This window comes from Lynx rufus, unplaced genomic scaffold, assembly GCF_022079265.1.
Source record: "Lynx rufus isolate CCGP_SWC_20201006 ecotype Redwood Valley unplaced genomic scaffold, mLynRuf1.p SCAF_4, whole genome shotgun sequence".
NCBI lineage: Eukaryota > Metazoa > Chordata > Mammalia > Carnivora > Felidae > Lynx > Lynx rufus.
Genome location: NW_025814856.1, coordinates 119,093,328 through 119,116,325, shown reverse-complemented (window position 1 = coordinate 119,116,325; position 22,998 = coordinate 119,093,328). Strand labels below are relative to the sequence as shown.

The 22,998-nt window shown below is 46.5% G+C and overlaps 1 long non-coding RNA gene across 3 annotated transcripts in view; it reads left to right on the top strand.

The window, feature by feature from the left end:
- The window catches only part of LOC124525166 (uncharacterized), an 85,843-nt gene that overhangs the window by 30,327 nt on the left and 32,518 nt on the right, over positions 1-22,998 (top strand). For 2 of the 3 annotated variants that reach the window (XR_006965394.1, XR_006965396.1), the window contains exon 6: positions 4,730-5,604. The exons of the other annotated variant lie outside the window; for it this stretch is intronic. This is a non-coding gene — a long non-coding RNA (uncharacterized LOC124525166). Of the gene's footprint in view, positions 1-4,729; positions 5,605-22,998 lie in introns of those variants that run through there. 3 annotated transcript variants of the gene reach the window in all.

The window sequence follows — 22,998 nt, the reverse complement described above, 5'->3', positions numbered from 1 at the left end:
CCTTCTTCTGTCTAGCCTTGAGATTTCTTAGATCTTCAAGTTGACACATATGACCTCAGAACTGGGTAGGGTGAGCCTCGGGTGGAAATCATAGTTGGTGGACCCCTGTGCTCGTGGAGGTCTTTGGTGTCCCCAAGGCTCAGATGTACCTGGGATCTGATCTTGGAACTTCCACTAACTGATTTAAGTTATTTAACCTCTCTCTCTCTCTCTCTCTCTTTCTTTAAATTTTATTTATTTTGAGAAAGAGAGAGAGAGCTAGCAGGGGGTGGGCAGAGAGAGAGGGAGACAAGGTGGGAGAGAGAGAGAGAATCTCAAGCAGGCTCTGCACAGTAGCCCCACACGGGCTCGAACCCAAGCACTGTGAGATCATGACCTGAGCCAAAATCAAGAGTCAGATGCTTAACCAACTGAGCCCTCCCCCCGCCAGGCACCCCAAGTTATTTAACCTCTCTTAAGTCATACTTTCCTCATTTTCAAGTGGGGAGAATAACAGTCCTGCCCTTCCAGGTTCTCTGTGAGGATGATACTTAGATGCCTAAAGAGCTCGCATTTACTGAGCCCTGTCTCTATGCTCTCAGGAAGTGCTGAGATAGATGCATCATCTCGTTTAACTCATGGACCAACCCTCTGATTATCCCCACTTTTTTTTTTTTTTTTTTATAAAGGCAGGACCGACCCTCACAGGGGTGAACAACTGGCTGAGCATAAAGCCTGGGACCAGGGGCAGGGGCTGGAAAAAGTTTGCTTTGTTCTCTTCCGAATCCCAAAGCGGTAAGATGAAAGCCAGAGGCCCGGAGGGCAGAATCCCTCAGTGTCCAAGCTGAGTGTCCTCATGGCCGATGAAATGTCCACAGAGAGTCCTCGAAGCCACGCATTTTCCTCTTCCCGTTTTGAACCTGGGAAGAATCCCCAGATTTTTCATTGCCCCTCATTGTTGTTTAATCAACGTTCCCCAAACTATTTCCTCTACCTCTGCGATTGACAGCCTCGAATCGGGCTCAAGCCACCAGCTGGGCCTGGGCACAGATGCTCTGAGTTTCTGTTGGCTGAGTGGAAATCACTGAACCTTTTGTGTGAACCTGCCTAAGGACCAGACAGTGGAGTGGGGACCAGACGGCTATAAATTCTCTGCAGGATTAGCCCATTTCTGATGTTTTCACAGAGCCTGTGAGTTGTTGCCACAAGTGCCTTTCACTAAATCACTGCGTCCCAGGGCTGGGGGAAGAATCGGCCCCAGGATCCAGGGGGAGTTTTCCAAGGAGGAGATCACACACACCAGCCTTTCTTCCCCCTTTGCTTCTCTTCCCTCTTTGCCGCCTCCCTGTTCTAGTAAAACAGCATTAAAGCATCAAGGGTCCCTAATGGAGTCTCGGGTACCCTTGAAAAGGCTGAGGAGGGGAAGCCAGCATCAGCACCCCAAAATGAGTGATGCCACCCAAAGGGCATGCTGGATGGCTGGTCCAAAGGGTTTAATTTTCCACGACATCATTTTTGCCTGGCTTCTCTCTAGAGATGCAGTGTGTCCCATCCTTCTTGCGAAATTTCTTTTCATCGCTGCACTGCCTTTCCTATAAGGTCTTGATATCACAGAAATATAAAGTCTTTCCTGTAAGTGTCTTGATATCACAGAAATGATCTCCCACACGAACACTCTTCCTGCTTTGAATCCCTGCTTTGGTGCCGTGATGTCTCGTGTTGCCACGGATGGACACGTACGAGCTGATGTGGACTGGTGAGGAGGTGGGAATGAGCTCTCCACTTAGGTTTGTAGAAAGCCTTCTCAGTATCATCCTCAGGACCCCACAACCAGGGTGCTTCCTTCTGTACAGGTCCCGGGCTCTTGAAGAAAATATCCTGTCAACCCTGCTAGCAAGAGACTCCCCCACAACTACCTTGGATCGCCTCATTTCTCGTTCCCTTTGCCCATCACGTGACTTCTTTTCCTTTATAATTTAGTGTGGGGAATCATCCCCCTGGAAGTGAGCAGAAGGCAGAAAACAAGGGTTGGGCTTGATTTAATGCTCTACTCTCGCCATCTTGAAATTATGAAAAATTTCCAAACAGCGGGCGCCACAGATTATGTAGCTGGTCCTGGAGAGGGCAAACATTTGCTGATCACTTAGTACTTTCTAGGCTAGTGATTCCCAGACTTGACGGCACATCTGAATCACTTGATGGGGCCTTTAAAATCTTGCTGCCCAGGCCACACCCCGGACTGATGAAATCGGAATGTCTGGACATCAGTATTTTATAAAGGCCCCCGGGTGTCGTGACTCCATATCCCAGCCACTCTCAAGAGAAGGGGTATTCTTACTCACCTGGTGCAGATGAGGAAATGGAGGCCCAGTGAAGCTGAATGGTGTACCCAAGCTGCCACCCTATGCTGGGGGGTATCCTTGAACTCAGTCTAATCTGACTCTAAACCCCGGTTCTTTCCATTCAACCACATGACTTAAGCCTGCTCTGCTCTTGGTCATTTGTAAGTTCTACTGGCTTCTGAATAAAAGCCCTTTCTACTATTAGGAAGTTCGTCCTAAACATTTCCTCGCTTTGGGCCAGGAAAAGGGAGAATTTTGCATAACTGTTCACACACATTCAGAACGCTATGCAGGACGCGCAGGCAGACATCCAGAAACATCCCACGGCTAGCCAAGCCACGACCACCTGGAGCCAGTTCTGCTCCGAGGAGGAAACATTTCTGCCCATTCCCCCGTTGAAGCCTGCCCCCTCCCTTGGGCAAGGGCACCTCCTCTCAGAGAAAGCCTTCAGGCCTCCGTGAGAACACATTTGCCCTTCATGGGGTTCAGCCTTTCACCCCATCCCTCCCTGTCGGTACATTCAAAGTCCCTGAAATCTGCAGGGCATCAGAGAACCGACTTTGTTCCTGTGCAAGCGCTGCCTGAATGTGCTTTCTTTCATTTTTGCCTTTTTTCCTGCCGGAGGGATTTTGCACAAGCTCTCAGGGTCTCCTTCCCTCTGAGTTCATCTGCTCTGCGCCCTCTTTCCTATTTCTGGCCCGACCCTTCCCCGCAGCTGGGCCCAGCCAGTCCAGGGGTGGCTGAATGTGGAGCAGGCGGGCTGGGGTGGCTCCTCGTGCCACAGACGGTGGCCTCGGAGCTGCCCTCTTCCTGCTATCCAGCACCGGCACCCGGCCTCAGGAAGCAGAAAAGACGTGGGGAAACCTCCTCACCCACAGAGACCAGCTTTCCGGAAGGCACCAGCAGGCCCCTGAGACAACCTGGCACCCCCATGTGTGGCTTGGAAGCTGCCTGCACCCCTGTAGCCCGAGGGTGTGTTTCTAGGCGCTCAGCTGGGCTGTTCTCCCTCTTTTCCTCTCTGCTTTGGCCTGACGTGCTGAGCGGTTGGGTTGCTTCAGGCCTAAGTAAGCTTGTGCTTACTTGTCTTTTGTAACCCTAAGTGGGCATGGTGGGCCCCGTGCCACCCTCAGACCCTGAAAAGAAGGACACTTGAGGGAGGCAGGGGGGCTTCAGAGGGCGTGAGGATTTCAGGTGGAAGGATCTGACAGCTGTGCAAAGGAAGTCAGTTGTTCAAAGCAGGCTTCCTCGGGGTTAATTAGAGTATTTGGGAAAAGAATCTAAATTAAACAGGTGCTCGGGGCTTATTTGCCTTCCCTACAGTAATTGGCTTTTACGCGGGATAGAAAGCTTTACCATCTAACAAAGATGTAGCCCAGAAAAGTCTTTGCCCAGACAGCTAGTTTTCAGAGGTGAGGGACATTTGGCCGGGCGGGGATCATCAGCAGGGTATGGGTGCCAGGAGGACAAGGCTCTTCCCCACGCCCTGGGCTCCAGCCCTTGACTGGCTCTTCCTGACCAGTCTAAAGCAAACAAGTCTTTTTTATGGAGCAGACCTTCACGAGCCAGCTTTCTTCCTCCCCGTCTGTGGACAGGACCCTAGTATGTGGGATGGTGACATTGGCCTTGGTGGGGCAGACACTAATGGTCTTAGTAAGAGAGCAACTCCCACTTGGGAGCCTCGAAGAGCACATCAGTACCTCCCATCACAATTTAACGAAAATGCGCTCATTTCAGTGTCTCTGAAAGATTGTACAAGGCCGGGCGAATAGAATCAATGAGCACAGTGGTGTCACATTCAAAGGCGCCTGACACGTTCTCTGGCGACGTCCCCATTGGGGACAAGCGAGTGGACGATGGTCTGGGGTGTTAATATTCCCGTAGGTCGCTTTCATAGTCAGAATCAGCCATCTTGCATCCTTCGCAGACACGCTGGTGTCTTATTAGAAATGCAGTGGATAGAATTTAATGCAATTGAAAAGAAACCCAGCAGACTCTAATCTAAAGAATGTCATTTCAGGAAAATAGCAGCGACTTACAATTTACTGCCCCTAAATTGGAAAATCAGTTTTAGAACATCGTAAACTTTTAATTGCGTGCAGCATGGAAACAGATTTAAAGCAGAAAGGCGGGGAAAGAGGAGCTCACGTGCACGGAACACCTTCCATTGAAGGCCAGTCAGTCACAGCGTTTCATTTCATCTGAACAGCAGCCACATGACACTAGAGTTACTTTCTCCGAGTTAGAAATGACGACATGGAGGCCCAGCAAAGAAACGTGTCTTGCCCAAGGTCACGGGGTAGAAAGTTGCAGAGTTTGGATTTGAAATCAGGTCCTTTTGGCCCCAACACCTGAGTATCTTTGAATCTCCCGTAAAACATATGCACGGAAATGCTTTCTTTCTTCCGCAGATCGACTCCAACAACCGTCACGTAGTGGTTCCAGAAATCGGCGGCCTGATTCTGCTTCTCCGTGCTCTTGATCTGCTTGTGCCACGTGAGACGTTGTGCGCCACGCCATGAGAGACAGGGCAAAGAAGGCATGGGAAGGTTCCGCTGACTTCTTTCTAAATTGCATTCTGGAAGACGTCACCTTTGTCAGCTCTTCTGCAATATATTTAGAAAGTGGGTTCGAATATGTCCCGGTGTTCTCCCCGAAGGCACACACCCCTGCTCTGTGAAGTCCAGAACTGAGAAGGTTCCAGAAAGTGCGGTCCAAAGCAGGCAACCAGTCAGGCTGAGGAAACCACGAAAGCCCTCTCCTTAGACAGGAGGGTAATCAGAGCTGTGCTCGGACTCCACAGTTTATTTTTCCCATGCGGACAAGGGACGAAAGCCACTTTGCAGAACAATGCTTCCGAGGCATTTTATTGGCAACACGATCCTTTGCAAGAGGTGAGCTAAGAAGCAGGGTCAGCTCACACAGGGACTTCTCTCCCCTTGGCCGGCCCACCTAGCGGCATCAGGCCGCATCTCCAGGAGGGAGCGGGGGAAGCCCCCCAGTCCTTCATGGGCACAGTAGGTTCCGCCTTATTCTGGTACAAAGATGCGTGTTTGCCGCAGGTAACCTCACACCACCCGGCACACCGCCGCTGAGTTGCACGGCGACGTATGAACCCAAGTGACGCCTTAATGTATCATGTTAAATCACATCCCACAGCTTCTTGGATCCGAGAGAAAGTGACTGGGCCAGAGGGAGCTGCCACATCTCTTTCTTCCATTCTCTTTTACCTTCTAATTAATTTTTCTAATGGGTCCTTGATGTAATAAACCATTTATCATGTGCACCTTCTTCTGAGGCTTTTCTCCTTCCAAGTTATTAACATGTCCAGGGCTTTCCTAGGGAAAGTGTCTAGGCCTTGGCTGCCTGCTGTCTCCAGGAGAATGCCAGGTGCGCGTCATGGCTATCCGTACCGTGTGCACAGATAGCGCTCCGTGCCAGGCCACCGTGGATTCAGTGATTGTACTTTTTATCCGGCAATGGCCCTGAATGGAGACAGAGCCAGGAAACAGAGCTTCATCTCGTGAGGCTCCGTGGAGAGAGCCAGCTCTAGAAGTCGCTGGCCCAGCTGACGCACAGCTGAGAGCCTTAACAGGAGCACCAGGGCCTGAATGGGGAGGGGACGAGTCTATTAAGGGAGGCAGCTGGCAGAGAAGACGGAATCACAGAGGGGTGTCCCCCTGAGAGCCAATGGGGGCCTGGAAATGATCCTGTGACTTCAACTCACTCTGATCTGATCTTCTTCCATAAAAACTGCTTGGAAAAAGCCCAACTGTCATACAACGCGCTCCTTTTCACACCTAACCCTGCTAGTGTCTACACCTATTGAGCATTTACTGCAAGCGAACGACTATATATACGCCATCGCATTCGATCCTCACCAGTGCAAAGAGGTGGGAAAAATCAGCCTCTGTGACAGAGAAGAGAGAGATTTGCCTAGGCCACAAAGCGAAGGTAGGAAACTTGAGACTTGAGCCTGGGTCTCCCTGTCCCCAAGCTAACTCATCCTCATGCTAGACACACGCCCGCAGTTACGCCCTTGGGGCTTTGGCCTTTGTGATAACATTCTAAGCGGAGTCTCAGGCAAAGAACACATCCAGCCCCCACTGTATTTGCTGCCTAACCTCGAAAGGTGCCGGCCATTAAAGCTAGATTGAACCCGAGTTCTTGCTGAGACCGTCTTGATATTTTGGCAGATTCACACCCTTGATGAGATTTGCTGTCTACGATGAAAGTTGATTCAAGGTCTTGGGACCATTTTTCACACAAGACCCCTGTTTATTAGTGGGGAGTGTGTTGTAGGGTCACCTGGCCAGCACTTAATTTGACCTGGTAACATAGAAGCGAGGAGCCCCTTAATCTGTCCCCCTGAGCCAGCCCTGCCCCCTGCTGACGTGTGCCTCATAAATTCAGCCATTGTGTCTGTGAGCGCCTTGGCTGGAGCTGGGTTTATGAGACATCAAGGTGCTGTGCTGTGCACCTGTGTAGCTGAGAGCAGAATGTTCGCTTCGGGGGTGGAAAAAAACCAAACGAACCCAGACCCTGGAAGGAATTCAAGCACGATCCCCTTTTGTTAGCGGTAAAAGAGGAGCACGCGGCCTGGAGTAACTTTGCGAAAGGCAATTGAAAGAAACTCACGAGTCCCTACTTCACATCCATATCCTTTAATCCTTTGGATAAAATTTCACATGCCCAGCGAGGTAACAGGCATTCTTTTGCTCCCCCCACCAGCCATGATTTTAACGGGACCCTTCGGTTTCCTCCCTTCCCGCTGCCTTTGACCTGGCCACAACTAGGATAGGAGCTACACTGCGGGATTGCCTCAAAATAGAGCACTTGGCAGAAATGCTCTTTTGAATGTTGCTGTTCTCCTGTATAAATCAGAAATCCCCAGGTCTAAGCGCGTAACCCTTTCCGCGCCATGATTGTGTGTCGGCTTCCAAAGAGCAGCACATGTCGCCCCGGCAGGCAACAGAGCAAGGATCCCTTGGCTGTTTTATGTTAGCGATCTGTGGCTCAAATAGGAGCCACGCCAGTCAGGAGGCCGTGTGGTCCAGCAGACAAAGCACTTACAACGAAGGGAGAGAGTCTTGAGATGCAGTCAGCCTGCTTCTTCACCTTAGGTCAATCAATTACTTTCCTGTGTTTCAATTCTTTTTTCCACCGGTATCGCGGGAACAACATCTATTCGCCCAATTCCTAGGATGCTGCGAGAATTAAATTACATAGTAACAGCAAAATAATTTGGCTTCATTGGAATTGGGCATCGCCTGAACCTGAATGGAATGAATGTGCAATTCTTAATGGCTTCCATCTTCTGGCCAAGCTGCCTTGGGACCAGAACAATAGGCCAGGTCTGGATGCACAGGGAGGGGGCCGCGGGACCAAAGAGAGGCCGTAAGCAGAACGTGTTGCATCTGATTGCACAGAAATGCCGCAGTGTCATTGACACCAACAGCCCGAGTTCCCCACTCAGCAAAGACATCGTGGATTCCAGTGGGTGTTGACAGGGAAGAGGGAACATAGCTCCGAGTAGCAGAAACTTTATTATAATTATTATCGTGATGGGTTTGGATTAGATTGCCATCTCTGGCCCTCCAAATTGTTCATCCACTCGAGACTTTGAATCTGGAAAGTCTGGCACAGACAAACATGCACCTGAGTAAGAGAGAGTGCCTCTGTCTGCTGTCTGTTTCTCTCTCTCTCTCTCACACGCACACACACACACACACACATGCATGTGCACACAATGTCTGTAAGAAAGAGCACTAAGGCCCACTAGTGTTCCTGCCGCTCTTGGAACCCCTCAGACGTGACCCTGCGTCTGTTTGTGTGCACAATCATGGCGACCGTTTCATTCCATTTCATTCATTTCCACCTTGCTCTCTTCCTCTGCCTGGAGTGTTCTTCCCCCAGATTTTTCCATGGCTGGCTGGCTCTTCCTGTTGTTCAGATCTCACTAAAATCTCACCTCTGTGGAGAGACTTTACCTGGCCACTCCCACCTCAAATAGCCTCATCTTGTTTCTTTGCACAGGACTTTACTCATCAAACCATTTATTCCCTGTGATATTTTTGTTGGCTCATTTTCTGACTTCTTCCTGTGGCAGAGACAAGCAGGTACCTCCTGCCATTCATTTTTTCTTTGTTCTTTAGCAGCAGAACCCCAAATTTTAGCCAGGTATGTGGTCAGTCAGAACAAGACCACATATCCCAGTATCCCTGGCAGTGAGGCATAGCTATGTGTCTCAGTTCTGGTCAATGAAATATAAATAGAGGTATCTTTAGAAGGAGGAGAAGCACTCTTTTTATTCTCTTTCCTTCTTCTTGTTGGCTGGGATGTGAATGCGATTGCTAGGACTTAGGCAGCCACGTTGGACTCTGAGGTGAAAGCCTCATACTTAGGACACCAGAGCACCAAGATACTAGGCTCCTGCGTCTTTGATGGCATTATGGTGTGGCCCTACCAGCCCTGGGTCATGTCCCTCTGGACTTTTATGTGACCGAGAAATTAGGCTGTAATTTGCTAAAGCTATCGTTATGTCAGGTCTTCTGTCATTTGCAGCTAAATTGACTCCTAACTTCTAATGTCAATTTCTACCCCCACCTTCAAACCTCCCTCCCAAGAGAATACGAACTGTATAAAAATAAGGATCGTACTTGCCTTGTTCAGTGCCCTATGCCCAGCACTGGAATGACACCCACACATAGTAGTCATTTGGTAAATGCTTATTCAAGGAATAGCTTGCTCGTGTCTCTAATTTCTTCCCTCTACTGGCTCCTTTCCCTCTCTGCATTGCACTGTTTTAGTTTTCTTTTAACCTCCCTCAAATTTTCTTCTCCCTACGTGTCCCTGAAATATACATGTTTCCCCAGTTTATGTCCTGGGCTGAGGTGGGAAGTACTAGGTATTTCCGTGTTGACATCTGCATTTCCACAGACCCCTCCAAGCGAAACCGCCCTCCCCACAGTCCAGCTATGGCTACGGACAGGAACACCTGCTCCCGGCCCGCTTCTGATTGGATGGGAGTTATCAGGTGACCCAGTTGCAGGCAATCCATTGGCTTGTCAGAAACCTCCGTCTTTGCCTGATATCAGAGAATAAACTGTGCTCATGAGAGTGCCTCTACCGAGAATATTTTTCAATTTACGTTTTAAATTTATGGGGCGCCTGGGTGGCGCAGTCGGTTAAGCGTCCGACTTCAGCCAGGTCACGATCTCGCGGTCCATGAGTTCGAGCCCCGCGTCAGGCTCTGGGCTGATGGCTCGGAGCCTGGAGCCTGTTTCCGATTCTGTGTCTCCCTCTCTCTCTGCCCCTCCCCCGTTCATGCTCTGTCTCTCTCTGTCCCAAAAATAAATAAACGTTGAAAAAAAAATTTAAATTTACTTTATGTGAAAAATACTGATAAATACATAAAAGAAAAATCATCCCCCCCCCTCAAATTTTGCCACTTGTAAAAGACATTATATACAGAGGTGAAATTTCTACCCCTTTCTTTTCCTGTGTCTGCCTAAGAAATCTTATCCCCTTGAGATAATCAGTATTGGCAGGTGCATGTTTTTCCTGATTTTTTTTTCTATTTTTAAACAGACATCTGTATATATCTAGGTAGATGTATGGGTATTTGTGTGCGTTTATTATGTAGACTTATCCTCTGTATATTGGTCTGTACCATAGAATCTCTCTGGGCCAGGAAATGCAAATTTATCAGGGATTGATTGATCAGAATTCTTTGAATGGATGTCCCATAATATATTCCACAATTCCCTGCTGATGCAACGTTCAGCATGCTGCAATAAACATCCTAGATTTCCAAACTTCTGTGCTGAAAAGTGGGATTGCAGAGTCAAAGAGAATACGCTTAAATTTTTTAAAAATAAATATCATCAAGGGGCGCCTGGGTGGCTCACTCGGTTAAGCGTCCGACTTCGGCTCAGGTCGTGATCTCGCAGTCCGTGAGTTCGAGCCCCGCGTCGGGCTCTGTGCTGACAGCTCAGAGCCTGGAGCCTGTTTCAGATTCTGTGTCTCCCTCTCTCTGACCCTCCCCCATTCATGCTCTGTCTCCCTCTGCCTCAAAAATAAAATAAAGGTTAAAAAAAATAAAAAAAAAATTATCAAATTAATCTCCAAGATGGTTACACCAAGTTTACCTTGCCACCTACATATATGAGGATTCCCATTCCTTCATTCTCTCTTTAGCACTGACCGTCACCATTCTTTTTAACTGTGGTCACTTATTTAATAAAAGAATAGTATGTCGTGACCTTTGTATTTGCACTTTTTCCTGTACTGGTGAAATTATCTCCAGAGAATGAGGCGTGGAGCTAGAGTTGAAAGGCTGTGCAGGGAGAAGCTGAGAGGTGTGAACCGCCATTTTGAGGAAGAAAGCAGGGTTGAGGTTCGGGGGAAGCAGAAGGCATGGGGACAGGAGGGGTCTGAAGAGGTGATGGAAACAATGGCAAGCCATGGGGGGAGGCGACGGGGTAGAGCCGCGGAAGTATGGTGCGTGGGCGGTAGACTAGGTGACAGGCTGCACACACACCAGCTGTGCGGCCCTGGTGTTGCCTCAGAGGCCTAGAACCTTCCTTCCCCCTTGTGCTTGTCCTTCTCATCCTCCTGCCCCCTGAGGCCTGGCTTTAACTGAGACCACTGTTTGGTTTGCTTTTCCTGGATATCCCCATTATCTGACATGAGAAAAGCTGCTGTCTTCTCACCTTCTCTCCGCTGTCCTCCATGGAGCTCTGAGACATCTGTTTCCTCCGTGTCAACCCCACTCAGCCCCGATGGTCCCCATATGTGCATCTTCTGTGCCAGCCTCCTGCTTCACATTTCTTTTGGCTGGCAGGATGGCTTCAACACAGTGTCTGGCTGGTACTTCAAGCTCAGTGTGTCCAAACCCACCCAGCTCTCCATCTACCCCCCAAATGGGATCATCTAGATTATCCTATGTCTCTGCTGATTCCCACCATACTCCTGGTCACAAAGACTTGGAACTGTAAATAAAGACTTAAAAAAAAAATGTTATCTCCTCTTACACCTGCCCTCGTTTATTATTTTTTATTTTCTTTTCAATCGTGGTTAAAATACATATAACATGACATTACCACCTTAACCTTTGTTAAGTGCGCAGTTCAGTAGTGTTAGGTACATTCTCATTATTATGCAAATATCACCACCATCCATCTCCAAAATTCTTTTCACCTTGCGAAACCGAAACCCTATACCCATTAAGCAACAACACCCATTCCCTACTCTGTAAAGACATTTGACCCTTCAGCGTCACCAAGGGTGGGGGCAAGATCACCCGTTTGTCTGCAGGATCTGCTCCAACACTGCCTTAGGCAAATCAGGCCACGGGCAAGAAAAGTTAAACGAGTGAATGCCTTACTTACTTCATCCATGCAGTGCCCGGTAATTACTATTTACTCAGGGTCTAAAACCATGCAGTTTATTTTTATTTCTCAAAACAACTCTCCGGTGGTGTTTGTTTTTTTGGTTGGTTTCATTGATGGGGAAACAGAGTCCCAGAGGTTAAGTAACAGCCTGGCTAACACAACCTATAAAAGGCAGGCTGGTGACATGGCCTGACACCAAATCTTCTGCTTCTCCCTGGCTTGCCTCTTCCTTGCGGCGGACCCCTCGGCCACCTCCTGTGTCTGCGCCCTCACTGGCAGTCGGTAGCCCCGGGAATTGGGAGGCTCTGATACGTCCCTCCCCTCCCCTCCCGGATCCTTCTCCGCTTGCTCCTGTGGATCAGGCTTGCTCAGTCCCAGCTCTGCCCTGCTTGACTTCCTCCTGTTTCTATAGACATGCACATCCTCCCCGAATGAAGTTCAAGCTCACTGCCTGGCATTTGAACCCTCCCACGCATGCTTCCAACTGCCTTCCCAGCTGCTGCTTCTTCCCCGTTGTCCCAGCCATGCTCCAACTTACATTTTCCTGCCTCTGTCCCTTTGTTTTTCTTATTTCGCATGTCCCAAATGCTCTTTTCCATGCTACCACCAAGAACTGTGTCCATTTGGCTTGCCATTGCTTCTCCAGGACCTAGAACAGCACCTGACGCAAAGTAGGCACTCAATAAAGTTTTACTGAGTGAAGGATTGAATGGGGCAATGCCTCCTACCATTTCAGGTGCCACCCTCATCAGGAAACCATCTCCAATACTCCCCATACGACTGGGTGTCCTTCTTGGCCCCTCATTTGTTCTTATCTTTTCACATGTCATAGTCTGAACTAAACTAAATTTTTTGGCTACTTGTCTTAGCCTTTCCATTAGATTGCAAGCTTCTTGAGACAGAGACACTGTGTTTTTAAACATTTCTATACCTCTCCCTGCACAGGCTTATGCATGTGAGTGCTTGTGTGTGTGTGTGTGTTCGCCCACGCACGTGCACACACACACACACACACACACACACCCCACAGACACAAGTGCGGTGCTGTGCATCCAACAGTGTCGCTCAACATGTGTTAGTTGATTTGAACTGAATCATCTTATCACCCTTCCTACCCTCTCTTCCTTCTGCAGGCACCGGGACTTTGTCCCTCCTTTCCACCCCATTCCTGCCCTGGCCCCCACTTCTCCGTCGTGTGGCCACTACAGTGTTGCCAACTGGCACCCGCGGGCCAGGGGATAATTTACATCGGCTGTCATGCTATCAGCTCTCCCCACACAGTGCAACAGGTAGAGGATGAAAACGGATGCTTGCAAGAACCTTAAATGTATATGGCAGAGAAGGCTGCCAGGCCAGGAACGGGGTGGTAGAAATGTCCAATACAAATCTGACATCTGCTGGGATAATAAAACTGATGAGCATTTAGGGCACTTTTCCAAGGTGCCAGATACTACTTAAGTATTTTGCATCCTCCCTGTAAACCTCCACCATCTCACCCTGTGAAATGACTATTATTATCTTCATTTCACAGCTGAGGAGTGACACAGAGAGGTTAAATAACCAGCCCAAGATCACACAGCTGGTAAGTGTCAGCATCTAAATTCAAACCACAGATGCCGCTAAGGGGAGACTGAACTTGTCAGGGGAGGAACGAGATGGTCCACCAAGGGCTTCAGGGAGAAGAGAAGTTCAAGGCAAGCATTTGCTGTGAATTTGGGGGAGGTGTGTATTTGAAGGGGACCACGGTCGCTTTGCTTGCGTCTCCAAACTTACCCGGGGGCTGGTCTTTCAATAAATGAACACTGAGTGGGCTAGAGTGGCATCTCCAGATAGATAGATCCTTCCTGGGGAAGCCAGACACCAAAATCACGCCCATGCTTCTCCAGGGGCATTTCAAAGTAGAACATTGCGTTTGAAAAAAACTCCTTTCTATGAGGCACTTAGAGCACTTACTAGATCGTAGGTAATTAATCCATGGAACACCCTGGGAGGAGTGGGAACAGGAGCAAGAAATATTGCCTTCCTTTGACTGATGGAGAAATTAAGCACAGAACCAGTCAAGTGCCTTTCTTGATGTGATATAGGAAGTCGGTGGAGGACGCAAGGAGACTAATTCTCCTCCTGGCTCAGCGTTTTGTCCTAACAGCTCTGCTGGGGTGGGAACGACCCCATGCACACTAGCTGGCCATGAGGCTTGAACGCAGAGCCATGACCCAGATTTCCCAAGGACTAAAACATTTATTTTATCTGATGTTCAAACCCAAAAGTCCTCATGAAAAGATATTTAAAAATAAGTAATCATAATCACCGCTTTCAAGTTAACCTAAGGTTACACCTCTCATTCATTCTGTCGGGGTGGTAATTTGTGTTTGTTTCCTAGAACAGTGCGAGGCACATAGTAGGTGCTTGCTAAATGGTTACTGAATAATGAGTTTCTTTGTTCACATATTTCACTTTGGTAAGATCAGTTGGAGTCCTATTTTAATGACTAGGTGAGCCTAATTTTAAAATATCAGAGGGAGGGGCGCCTGGGTGGCTCAGTCGGTTAAGAGTCCAACTTCGGCTCAGGTCATGATTTCCCGATCCGTGAGTTCGAGTCCCGTTATCAGGCCCTGTGCTGACAGCTCAGAGCCTGGATCCTGCTTAAGATCCTGTGTCTCCCTCTCTCTCTGTCTCTCCCCCGTTCGTGCTCTGTCTCTCTCTCTCTGTCTCTCTCTCTCTCAAAAAATAAACATTAAAATAAAATAAAATAAAATAAAATAAAATAAAATAAAATAAAATAAAATCAGACCGAGTGTTTGCATGTCAGTGATGATGATAATGATAGTAAATCCTGACCTATTGCCTGTGAGGTTTTACTGGTGATAATTTTTTTTCTAAACCTATGTCTCTTAAATGACTCTCTTTTTTGATTAGCCCACTGCTCTATCAGGAGGCCACCTAGAATTAAGAGTATAGTTGTAGCCATGGATTAGTATGAAATAAACTAATTCACTAGGGGTTCAACTATGCTCTGTTAGTATAGGGTTCAATTTGACCAATGGATGCTGACCTTTTTCCTGAAGAACTCTCACGTCTGATTTGAAACCTCTCCCTAAGTTACATTTCTAAGACTAATCTGCATTATCGATAGAACACAGTTTTCCACACCAAGCCAATCTTTGGTCTAGCCTCTACTTAAGCAGTGCCCAAGAAGTGGAGCATCAATTCAATTTCATTATATTTTGTCCTTCCTCCTCTACCTCTTCCTCTAAAAACAATCCATTTTGTGTGACGTCCAAAGAGAACTGTGATAAAGGGCTATGATGATGGCAAGTCATTACTATCGTCCATTGGTAACTCCCTTTTCCCTCCTTCCAGGTGCCTGGTAGGATTTCATGTCCCCATCTCTTTGCATGTGACTTGCTTTGGCCAATGAAACATGAGCAGACATGATGTGTATCGATTCCCAGCGGAAGTCTCTAAGACTTTAGGTCTTGCAGGTGCATGATTTATATGTCCCCATTTCTTTGCTCTGGTGACTGGCGACATTCTAGATGGCGTACCCTGAGTGAGGACAGAATGGGATAGAGCTGCCCCACCACCTGAGAATACTCACATACCTGAGTGAGAAATAAACCATTTTACACCGCTGAAATTTTTGTTCGTATTGGAGTATAACCACACCCACCCTGACTGGTAAATGATATTTCAAATCATCACACTCTGGTTTTGAAAATGTAATTCTATCTCCCCGACCCCCTCGGCATCCCCACAACCCATCTCTCTCTCTCTTTCCCTTTCTTCTAGAAATTATACTCTTACTTGGCAGATGCTGTTATGATTCAAACAAATTCAATATCCAATAGTTTGGGGTTTTTTTTTCTCATCAAGAGAATGATAGACCTCAGAGACTAGAGGCTTTTATCCTAGGCACTCACGGTCCTAGAGGTAAGATTCTTCTTGTTGGAGAGCCCAGCGTGTGACTGGAGCTTTGAGCGATGCAGTGAGTGCGTCAGCCGCCCTCCGTCTCCAGTGACAGCACAATGCATCTCAAGGCCAGGACTAGCAGCTGTCGTCTTCTTGTAACAGTCACACCTTGCTCATCTGTTTAAAGCCGTTACCCCTCCTGCATACGAGAACGAGCTCATTCAGTAAATATTAGAGTTTCGGTGAGCAAGAGGCCTGAATTCTAGCCACTGCCTTATGACTCTTTTCTAAACCCAGTTTTCTCATCTGTAAACTAGGGATGCTAGGACTCATTGTCCACTACTTAAAAATAGTATGTGTGCATTGTTTAGACCCGGTGAAAGGTGACTAGCGCGCTTCTCATGGAACACGAGCCCCTGACCAATATCTACAGCGCCTCTCCTGGAAAACCAGCTCCTGAACAAGGCAAAAAGATCGGTTTTGAGCAATTTGGGTCATCTGATCAAACAAGTCTCTACCAAATCACTGTTTTAAATATTACTAGACTTTTGTGTTTTTTTGGAGCAGTTTTAGATTTACAGAAAAACTGAGAAGTACAGGGAGTTCCCTCAAACCCCATCTTCCCCTGCGCAGTTCTTCCTGTGATTCACATCTTGCATTAGTGTGGTGCTTTTGTTGTAATTGATAAACCAATATTGACACGTTATTATTAACGAGAGTCCATAGTTTGTATTAGAGTTCTCTCTGTGTTCCATGGTTCTATGGGTTTTGACAAATGCATGCTGTCATGTATCCACCGCTGTGTGTTTCACTGCCCTAAATATCTCCTGTACTCACCCTATTCATTCCTCCCTCTGCCCCCCCAAGCCCCTGGCAACCCCTGATCTTTTCACCATCCCTATAGTTTTGCTCTATCCAGAATGTCACATAGCTGACTATTACAATATTTAGGCTTTTCACACTGGTTTCTTTCACTTAATAATAGGTATTTAAAGTTGCCTCATGTGTTTTCACGGCTTGGTAGCTCATTTCTTTTTATTTCTAAATAGTATTCTATTGTGTGGATGTACCTTAGTTTGTTTATTCATTTACACCGAAGGGCATCTTAGTTGCTTCCAATTTTTGGCAAACTTTAATAAAGCTGCTATACACATCCGTGTGCAGGTTTTTGTGTGGACACAAGTTTTCAGCTTATTTGGGGAGAGACCAAGGAGGACAACTCCTGGATCATATGGTAAGAGTATGTTTAATTTTTTAAGGAAGTACCAGACTGTCATCCAAAGTGGCTATACCATTTGCTATGAATGAGAGTTTCTATTGCACCGTAGCCTTGTCAACATTTGATGTTGTCAATACTCTGGATTTTAGCCATTTTAATAGGTGTGCAATTATATCTCACTGTTGTTTTAACTTAGAATTCCCTCAAGATACATGATATCGAACGTATTTCCATATACTTACTTGCCATTTTTTATCTCCTTTGGTGAGGTGTCTGTTCCTATTTTTTTGCCCACTTCTTAATTGGGTTACTTGTTTTCTTATTGTTGAGCTTTAAGGGTCCTTTCCATATTCTGGATATAAGTCTTTATAAGATATGTGTTTTGCAAAAATTTTCTCCTGGTTTGTGCCTTTTTTTTCCCCACTTTCTTTATAGTGCCTTTAACAGAGCAGAAGTTTTTAACTTTAGTTAAATTTAACTGATCAAGTTTTTCTTTCATGGATCATGTTTTTAGTACTGTATCTAAAAACTCATTGCCAAACCCAAGGTCACCTAGATTTTTTCCCCCTACGTTATCTTCTAGAAGTTTCATAGTTTTGCATTTTACTTTTAAGTCTCTACTCCATTTAGAATTACTTTTTGTGAAGAATGGAAGGTCAGTGCTTAAATTCATTTTTTAAAAAAATAAAATGTGTTGTTCAGGTCGGACTATTTTATTGAGTACTGGATCCCATACTTTCCGCTGACGAAACACAGCAGAATGAGGAAATATTTATTTCTTCATGAGGGACCTTTCCCTTCCTAGCCAAGTAGAAGCCTGGGGTCTTAAAATGGTAAACTAGTCTGTGTGGCCCAAACTTTTGTATTTCACTTGACATTAAGATAGTGACCGGCTATCTTAATTGGAAATTAAGAAAGGGACCAGCAACACACCTCAGCCTCAATTTCTCTACCTAGTGACCACAGAGTCACCATTCTCATACCTCAGTGCTTAATGCTAGGGACCCAGGAAGCCAATGTGCTAAGATACCCTAATCCACGTGCTGTGGACCAGACATAGTGTGACTCGATCAGAGAAACACCTTCCAGATTCCGGGAGGCAAATCTTCATGTTTTGATTTGTTATGGATAGGTTTTTTGGTTTTTTTTTTTAAACTTTTTTTTTAATGTGTATTTACTTTTGACAGAGAGAGAGAGACAGAGCATGAGCAGGGGAGGGGCAGAGAGAGAGGGAGACACAGAATCCGAAGCAGGCTCCAGGCTCTGAGCTGACGGCACAGAGCCCAACGCGGGGCTCGAACTCACAAACCGTGAGATCATGACCTGAGCCGAAGTCGGTTGCTCAACCGACTGAGCCACCCAGGTGCCCCTGGATAGGTTTTTAAAGTAAGCTGTTTGAGGCACCCCCGTCCAGAGTGTAACAGCAAATCTAACAAATAAGTTCCCAGAATTGGTCTTGTCTACACCTGTACTTTTCTGCTCGGCAGGTACTCAGCTTGCCAGGTAACAGGGTGACCTGGAACAGCTCTCTCTTTTCCATCAGTACTGCCTCTCCCTGGGGCCGGCTTCTCTTTCCTGGCACTTGGTTCCAGGATGGCCTGCTTGCTTTGCTTCAGTGCTCTCTGAAGAGCTAGTGTTGAAAATAGCCAGTGTTGTTGTACTTCACGTACACCCACGGGCTCATTTGCTGAAGCTTTCAAACTTGCAGGCCATTTGACACATGGACCAGGAAGCCTGATGACCCACCTCTGGGTTGCACGTTATCGACATAGACTCACCCTCTCACCAGGGCATTCTCTCCTGAAATTCCCTGTTCCCGGGACTAAAGCACCTTTTTGAAACATCAAAGTCAAAACTCCTTATCTCTATGATCTGACCTGAAAACCAATGCCCATCCAAGCATCTCGCTCTGTAAAACAGGACTAATAAATGCCCACAAGGCTGCTGCTTTGGGTAATATGACGGGAAAGTGTTTGGAGTTCTTCGGAGGAAAAAGGATATTTAGGGGCTAAATTGCATTACAGTCAACGGAATAAGAACAGAGTTTTTAAATTGCAAGATCTGGTGACAGTTTCTCCAGTGAAACTAGTTGTTAGAGCACATGAATTTCAATTTCCAGGTCAAACATGCCCAAGCTGTTCTGCAGGAGTTTATGGCAGGCTTCTGATGTAAGTTCTGTGATTTGATTTTATTAGTTTCTGGCATTGGGTCCTGTATTATGAGCAATTCCTATAAAACGTACTTGGGAGTTATTCTTTTCCTTTGAAGAATATGATACTGAAACAAGTTTTTAATAAAGTGTTTTGAAAAGGCAACAGGCTGAAAAAAAGCTGGGCAAAGAGTCAAGCTAGTAATGAACTGAATGTGTCTCTAATTATGTTGAATTTACAAGTAATAGAATAAGGCAGGGTTGGCAATTACTTTTGAGTGAAACTGTGTGCCTGAAGGAAGAAAAAGCTTCCCTTAAAGTTAGGGAAAATGAAAAAAAGTGCTGTATCATTACATTTTATTTGAAATATCTTTCACTTTAGACCTCCAAAGGTCTAATCGGTTCAAAAACAGATTCCCAATAAACATTTTGTCGCAACGGATGGTTTTCTGAAACCCAAGTTTGGTTTTGATCTTTTTTTTTTTTTTCACACGTGAAGCCTTGAGTATGGACATCTCCTTGCTATGTAGTCTTAAAGCCCATGGATTTTCAAGGTGGTGCCCCAAAGTAAGATTCAGAAAGTGATTAGAAAACGCTCGATAGAATGCTCACACACCACGCTGGAAAACTCAAGACTTAAACGAATTCGAGCCTTCCGATAAAACAACTTAAGTGGGTGTATAAATAATTCATCTGATGCCCACAGAACTGCCTCAGCATCATTTGTCTCTAATAAGCCAAATCCACAAATGAATAGGGCGCTGGCTGGCATCGGGGCTCGTGTCTCTCACCATGTGACTCTGAATCGGACCCCATCTTAACCAGAGAACGATCCATCATCTGAGCAGGTAACAGGCTGGAGCAGGGAAGCCCTGGGGGTACGGGGTTTGCCTTCCCAGAATCACGCCATTCTCGCAGCGAGCTCAGGTCCTGTGTCTGCAGGTGCCAGCTGAGGTTCTGGGTGGCAGGACAACTGTGGGCCAGGACCCCTGAGGCCAACAGCTTTCTGCTTCAAGCAATTTGTTCTCTGTTGTTTAAATGCACACTTTGTGGTCCTGAGAGCCTTCCATTTCATTCCCACAATACCGCACCAGGTTGGTATTATTATCCTTGTCCCTGTTTCGTGGGTAAGGAAAGCAGGATTTAGAAAGGTGTAGCATCTTATGCAATGGCCGGCGGCTAGCCCATGGCAGAGCCAGACTTCAATTTAAACAGTCTGGGTTTCTAACTGCTAGACTATGCGGGGATACTAGTGTCCTCCTAAGATGCCCAAGCTTAGAGACGTGTTCTGGAAAGTCGATGGGCACAGGAGTCAAGCAGCTTCACGGGTAAACTGAAGGGCAGAGAATTCACTGGCTTAGTAGGATCACAAACGTAGTAAGTCAAGGGCGAGTTGGAGATCATTTGGGGGGAGCCGGCTTCCCAGGTGGAACAGCTGCTTCACGCGTGTGGGGCTGGTGTGTGACATGCACACGAGTGACCTCGCCAGAAGGAGGCATCACAGCGGAGGTTCCCATCTTGCTCTGTTCCCCAAGCACCTCCCTCCTGGGATTGGGCCTCGGCTTCCTCATCTATCATCTGAAGGGAGATAGATTTTCAAGTCTTGCGTTCCGTTTCATCCCTCGAATTCGATAGCCACAGCAGCCAGGAAGGATGCTCCAATATGGAGGCAGTCATACTTCACCCAGCTGGATACGGGGCTCTAGTGGTGTGACCCCGGTAGAAAGCTTACAGAGTGGTGGCACTGGTTTGTCTCCCGTCCCCATTCTCTGCCGACAGGCAAACATGACCTCCTCTCCCCCCACCGCCCGCTCCCAATGATAAAAGGACTTGGGGAGGCTTAAACTAAAGTATTATGGCTTTTCTCTAACTGCTCACTACCATCTTGGGCGAAATTTGTGCTTCTACGTGAATGACTCTATACTCTTTTATCCTTCCCTGGAGCCATTTCATCCACCAGATTATGAGTCCTTGACTTAGGAAGTGAGATTTTACCTTTAACGTCCTAGAAAATCGCTGTAAGATACGTCACAAGGATGAAACAAAGTCATTTTTACCTGAGGCTTTGCTAACCCTTTTAGTCAGATGCTTTTGCATAAAGTATAATCCTGGGCGAATTTACTCTGCCAGGAGTTAATGCATTTAACAACGACGCGTTATGGCAAACGCCACTGCCTGTCAGGTGTTTAACATCAGGATCATAAAGAACCTGTCTGCTCCAAGTCTGCTTTGTCTCTCATCTCCTCCCGGCAGATTGGCATTTGCTTCTGTTTTCTCAATCTGTGGATAAAAGACCAGAGGATTGCTTCAGGATTTGGACTTCTGTGTAGAACTGCATCAGCGTCGCAAGCCCTAAGACATCCTTTATTTCCTTACCAAAATCCAATGCAATTTGTATTCTGATTTCAAAGATCCCATTCGAGGTGACCTTTAGGATGACCCCTTAAAATAACCAACATGCCAGACCGCAGATCCCCATAGAGGCAGGGTCATTGTTTGTCTCTTGATACATTCAGCGGTCTGCATTCTAATGTTTATGTGTCCCCAAATAGTTTTATGATATATCATCATTCTTATCTTCGGCATTCTGATGCCTGTTTTCTTTACTTTATCTGTTAAGCAGAAGTATATTTCGTGTTCAAAGCGATACATCATAAAGGTAGAAAAAGGTGAACCCTTTGATATATTACAAGTCTCTCATAGCATGAAATAACTATTGCCTATTATTTTACTCCTGACGTTTTTATTTTTAAGGGAATTTCACTTGATTTGTGGTGCTGACACCTCTGATATGTTGTTTCCAGTGACCTTACATCCAAAATCAGTAGCGTGTGACATTTGATGGCCCAGATAAAAAACATTAATGGTGGAAGAGAGGGTTTATTTTCCTGGTCATAAATTAAGTTTAAATAACTCTGAATTTATTTTAAACTCTCCAGTACTTTTTACTGTCCAAGCAATAAATGTATTTATTACTGGGGGCCTACCTGGGTTTCCAACACAGAGCCCGGCTGCTTTGATTCCTTTCCTTCTCCCTCACAGAAAGCTCATCTCACCTGGAAAGGCCGATTGGCACAAACCGTTCTCTAATTTCCACCAGCAGGGATCAGAGAGAGGGCTGCTTGTCGGAGGGGTAAACCAAAAACGTTTTTGTTGCCGATCAGCTTAAGAAAAGGGGGAGTTCATAAAATACTCGCTGATGCGGGTAATCCAGTTCTGAACGAATTCTGTTCGGGAATTAGAAGTAGAGACCCAGGCGGGAGCAGTCACGGCCCGATCCCTCTACAGCCTCGTGTAAGGGCTTATGTTCCGTCCTGATGTAATTTTCACAGAAGGGGAAGCCCATTTCCTCATTTTGATCTTTACAACTTTCCATCTTTATGTGTATGTTTTTTGGTACTCACTCGCGAGATGTATCGTAAAATTGTGTGGAGGATTTCTCAGTAGAAAACATTTTATGATTTAAAATTTTCTATCTGTATGTTTGAAAATTGCCTTGTATATTTTTTATTGAGATATAATTCACATACCATAAAATTCGCCATTTTAAAGCGCACAGTTCAGTGGTTTTTAGTATATTCACAAGGTTGTGGAACCGTCACCACTGTCTAATCCCAGAACGTTTTCAGCACCTGAAAAAGAACCTCCTGTACCTGTTAGCAGCCACTCAGCACTCCTTCCTTTGCCTGGCCTCTGGCAACCACTAATCTAGCTTCTGAGTCTGTGGATTTGCCTCTTCTGGACACTTCACAGAAATGGAATCACAGGGGGGCCTGGGTGGCTCCGTCGGTTAAGCGTCTGACTTCGGCTCGGGTCATGATCTCGTGGTTTGTGAGTCAGGCTCTGTGCTGACAGCTTGGAGCCTGGAGCCTGATTCGGATTCTGTGTCTCCTCCTCTCTCTGCCCCTCCCGTGATCATGCTCTGTCTCTCTCTGTCTCTCAGTAATAAATAAACGTTAAAAAAAATAAAAAAAAAAAGAAATGGAAACATACAATATGTGACTTTTT